Raw genomic sequence first — 5,165 nt, 5'->3', positions numbered from 1 at the left:
TTCATTGTCTTTATAGATTGTTATCCATTGCCATATTTAATTACACATAACTGCAATCATAATGTATACATTTTTTGCTTTTAAAAGTACACATTTTGCATATATATGGAGTCTACATAGGTAACATTTCAATACCTGCCCAATATTCCACTCAGCAAATATCAAGCCTGTCTAATGGTTTTATCAATGCTTTTGATGAGAATTGATGGTACACTTTTAGATTTTCAGATGACACAAGTCTGAGAGGATTAGCTAATAAATTGGGTGACAGAATCAAGTTTCAGAAACATTTTAACAGCTTGGATAAATGTGCTAGAACTAATAAGGTGACATCTAATAGGGATCACTGCAGAGCATTACTCTCAGGCCAGGTACCTAAATACAAGATGAGGGAGGCAGGAGAAAAGTGAAGAGTTTTGCTGAAGCACGTTCAAAGTGAATCAGCAGAATGACAGAGCTGGCCAGGCATTTCACCCATATTGGTGGAGGGTGAAATAGAAGTAATCTTCTAGAATTAAAGATAGGATTGCTACTAGACTTCTTCCTTTTTAAAAAAAAATAGTTAATTTATGTATTTTTAGAGAGGAGGTAGGGAGGAAGAAAAAGAGGGAGAGAAACATCAGTGTGTGGTTGCTTCTCATGTGCCCTCCACTGGGGATCTGGCCCACAACCAAGGCATGTGCCCTGACTGGGAATTGAACTGGCAACCCTTTGGTTTATGGGTCGGTGCTCAATCCACTGAGCCACACAAGCCAGGGCCATTGATTTTACTCACTTAATTGTTTGTTCAATGGGCATGTTGAGCACCTTTATATCTTAGTCCCCTTTATGATAGGTACAAACAAGGCTTACTGAAGTGGGGAATCCCAGTCTAGTGGGATGAGAGACAACAAATGACTAAAATACAACAGGTTAGTCATTGTAAGGGAAATGTGCTTAGAATGCCATGGGAAACACAGAAGGAGCCAGTTACTGTGAATGAGGTCTCAGTAAGAAAAGGCTTAAAAGAACAGGTAAAGTTTTGGCAGAGCTTAAAGGGTGGGTAAAAGTTTACCAGGACATCCAGGTGAGGGGATAGGCATTTTAGGTAAAGGAAATGCTATGTGATATGTGAAGGCCTGTATGGCTGAGATGCTCTCCTGTTATTGGGAAAGGGCAAGATGTTGACCATCAAGAATAGGAGTAACACGGTAGAGCAGTGGGGTCCAGATAACTAAATCCTGTATGATACTGTAAAGAGGTAAATTTTACGCTGGAAAAGATTTAGATACCTGGTGAACATGAAGACAGGGCAATGACAGGATCACGCTGATAATTTAGAAAGAAACTTGTATATGGCATATGGGGGAGAAATAAGACTTAAGGCTGGCACATGGAACATTTTCTAGAATAAATTAATATGTAAGGACACAAAACAAACCTCAATAGATTTAAGAAGATTGAAATCATATCAAGTATCTTCTCTGATCATAATGGTATCAAATTAAAAATCAATCACAAGAAAAAACAGAAAAACACAAACACATGGAGGTTAAATCATATATTACTAAGTAATGAATGGGTTAACAAGGACATCAAGGAAAAATTCAAAAGATACCTTGAAAGAAATGAAAATTAGAACACAACACACCAAAATTTATGGGACACAGCTAAAGCAGTGCTAAGAAGGAAAATCAGAGCAATACAGGCCCATCTCAAGACACAAGAAAATTGTCAAATAAACAAACTATATGCTTAAATTTACTAGAAAAAAACAACAAATAAAGCCCAAAGTAGAAGAAAGGAAATAATAAAGATCACAGCAGAAATAAACAAAACAGTCTAAAAAAATACAAAACATCAATGAAACCAAGAGCTGGTTGTTTGAAAAGATAAACAAGATTGACAAACATTTAACCAGTCTCATCAAGAAAAAAAAGAGAGAGAACCCAAATAAATAAAATCAGAAATGAAAGAAGAGAAATAACAAATGAATACAAAGGATTGTAAGAAAATATTATGAACAACTATATGGCAACAAACTGGACAACCTGGATGAAATGGATAAATTCCTAGAAACATACAATCTTACAAAACTGAATCAGGAAGAATGAGAAAATCTGAATTTACTGATTACAGTTAATGAAATTGAGCAGTAATTAAAAAACTCCCAACAAAGAAACATCCTAAGATGAATGGCTTCACAGGTGACTTTTACCAAGCATTCGAAGAACATCAATTCTTCTCAAAGTCTTCCAAAAAATTCAAGAGGAGGGAAGACTCCCAAGTTCATTTTACCAGGCCAGCGTGATTCTAATTCCAAAACCAGATAAACACAGTACAAGGAAAGAAAACTATAGGCTAATATTTCTGATGAACACAGACGCTAAAATTCTCAACAAAATATTAACAAACTGGACTTAGCAATACATTAAAAAGATCATACACCACGAACAAATGGGGTTTATTTCTGGGATGCAAGATTGGTACAACATTTGCAAATCAATAAATGTGATACACCATAAAAATAAAACAAAGGATAAAAATCACATAATGACATCTATAGATGCAGAAAAATCACTTCATAAAATCCAGCATACATTTATGATAAAAATCCTCACATAGTGGGCCCTGGCTGGTGTGGTTCAGTCAGTTGAGTGCTGGCCTGCATACCAAAGGGTCGCTGGTTCAATTCCCAGCCAGTGCACATGACTGGGTTGAGGGCCAGGTCCCCAGTATGGTACATGGGAGAGACAACCACACAGTGATGTTTCTCTCCCTCTCTTTCTCCCTCCCTTCCCCTCTCTCAAAAAATAAATAAATAGGCCTCAGCCACTCACCTGAGTGCACAGAGCTGGTGCATCCTACAACTACCTGCCCTCCAGCTTGCCACATCACCCCACCCGTGACCCATGTCCTGCCGTAAGGGACTGACTGGCTGCAGGCCTTGCTGAGTAGACCTTGCACCTGCTGCCATTTCAGCGAGACAGCCATGTGGGACCTGGTCATTGACATGAACGCTAAGCCAAATCCATGGCCCCTACAAGACCTGGGACTGCGACCCTCTTCTGCAAAGTAAGTGCTAGCACTGGGGCAGTTTTAGGGTGAACCCCACTACTCCTCTGACCTGGTGCCTATCAGCAGGCCCCTCCACATCCTCGGCTCATCACTGATTTCATGGACCACAAGAAGCTGGGCTGTCAGCTCCATAGAGGCCCCCAGCCCTGGCCTGGACTCAGGACTTGAGAACCTGAAGGCCTTGATCTGCCTCTGCTGTGGCCGACAGTTCACCAGGGCCTGGAAACTGCTGCACCATGCCCAGTGGGACCATGGACTGTCCATTTACCAGACAGAACCTGAGGCCCCAGAGACCCTGGTGCTGGGTCTGGCAGACGTGGCCGCAGCCATATCAGCAGTGCTGGGGCTGGAAGTGGAGGCCAAGACCTCTTGGTTCAGTAGCCTCCCCAAGCAGAGCTCCCACCTGCCCCATGTGCATGAAGACCCTCAGCTCCTTCAGCAACCTCATGGTGCACATGCACTCACACATGGGTGAGCAGCCCTATGCCTGAGACCTGTGTCCCTATGCTAGTGCCCAGAGTAGCAAGCTCAACAGCCACAAGGAGACCCACCAGCAACTGCAGCCTCAGAGCCCCTACCTGGCCAACACCAGTCAGGAACAGGCCTCAGCTGCCCCTCTGGAGCCAGCTGCCCATGCCACTGCCCCAGCAGGCACCCTCCTGTGTAGCTGCGGAGAAGGGGCTGAAGCCACCATGGCAGGTGTGCAGGAACCTGGGTCTCCGAGTGGTGGAGCTCAGGCTGGCCCTGGTGAGGATGACTGGGGAGTCTCCATCAAGGTAGAGAGAACCAACTCTAACCAGAGCCCAGAGATATCACCCAAGAAGACACCAAACCCAGTGGTCAAGAGCCATGGGCCAGGGGACAGTTGTGACACTTGTGGGAAGCATTTTGCCAACAGCAGCAACCTGACGGTGCAGGGGCACGCACACACAGGGGAGTGGCTCTACGCCTGCAAGCTCTGCCCGTACATCTTGTGCAGAGCAACAAGCTCAACTGCTGCTGCCACATGCACAGCCTGGGTCCCAAAAGTGCCCACTTGGAGTGCCCCCACTGCTGTGTGCCCTTTGGCCTGTGAGCCACCCTGGACAAACACCTGTGGCAGAAGTACCCTAAGGCTGGCAGGGAGGTCTGAATGGCAGAAATGCCCTCCCTCCCTGCTGTCCCTGGTACCACTTTTCACATATCTGTTGATCTTGTTCTTTCCCTGCTGTAAATAAATCCTCCCTCCCTCAAAAAAATATAAATAAATAAAACCTTGAAAAAACATTCTCACATAGTGGGAATACAGGGAACATACCTCAGCATAATAAAGGGCACATATAACAAACCCATACCCAACATCATACTCAATGGGCAAAATCTAAAAGCATTTCCCTTAAGATGAGGAACAAGACAGGATGTTTGCTTTTAGTGCACTCATTCAACATGGTACTGGAAGTCTTAGCCACAGCAATTAGACAAAAAGAAGAAATAAAAAGCATCCAAATTGGAAAGGAAGAAGTAAACCTATGATTATTTGAAGATGACATGATACTGTATATACAGAACCCTAAAGATTCCACCAAAACTACTACTATTTATTTATTTATGATAAATAAATTCAGTAAAGTAGCAGGATACAAAATCAATGTCCAGAAGTCAGTTGAATTTTTATACACCAATAATGAACTATCAGAAAGAGAAACTAAGAAAAACAATTCCATTTACATTATATTGAAAAAAAAAATACCTAGCAATAGATTCAACCAAGATGTGTAAAAGGCCTATACTCAGAAAATTGGAAGACACTGAAGAAATTGAAGAAGATACAAATAAGTGAAAGAAGATACAAATAAGTGATACTATGTTCATGGACAGAAAGAATTAACATCATTAAAATGTCCATACTTCCCAAAGCAATCTATAGATACATCACAATTCCTATCAATATACCAATGGTGGGTTTCACAGAACTAGAACAAAATTTCAAGCATGTATAGGGAACCAAAAAAGGCCCCAAAATAGACTCAGCAATCTAGAGAAAGAAGAACAAAGTGAGGAGAATCACACTACCTGATATCAAACTATACTACAAGGCCATGGTAATCAAAACAGCATGCTACTAGGAT

The 5,165-nt window shown here is 42.2% G+C and overlaps 1 pseudogene; it reads left to right on the top strand.

Annotated features, from left to right (window-relative positions):
• The first annotated feature begins 3,150 nt into the window (after positions 1-3,150).
• Positions 3,151-4,189, top strand: LOC114504814 (annotated as a pseudogene).
• The last annotated feature ends 976 nt before the right edge of the window (positions 4,190-5,165 follow it).

Source organism: Phyllostomus discolor, chromosome X (assembly GCF_004126475.2).
Source record: "Phyllostomus discolor isolate MPI-MPIP mPhyDis1 chromosome X, mPhyDis1.pri.v3, whole genome shotgun sequence".
In the NCBI taxonomy this organism is placed as follows: domain Eukaryota; kingdom Metazoa; phylum Chordata; class Mammalia; order Chiroptera; family Phyllostomidae; genus Phyllostomus; species Phyllostomus discolor.
This window is presented reverse-complemented; position numbering and strand designations above follow the sequence as displayed.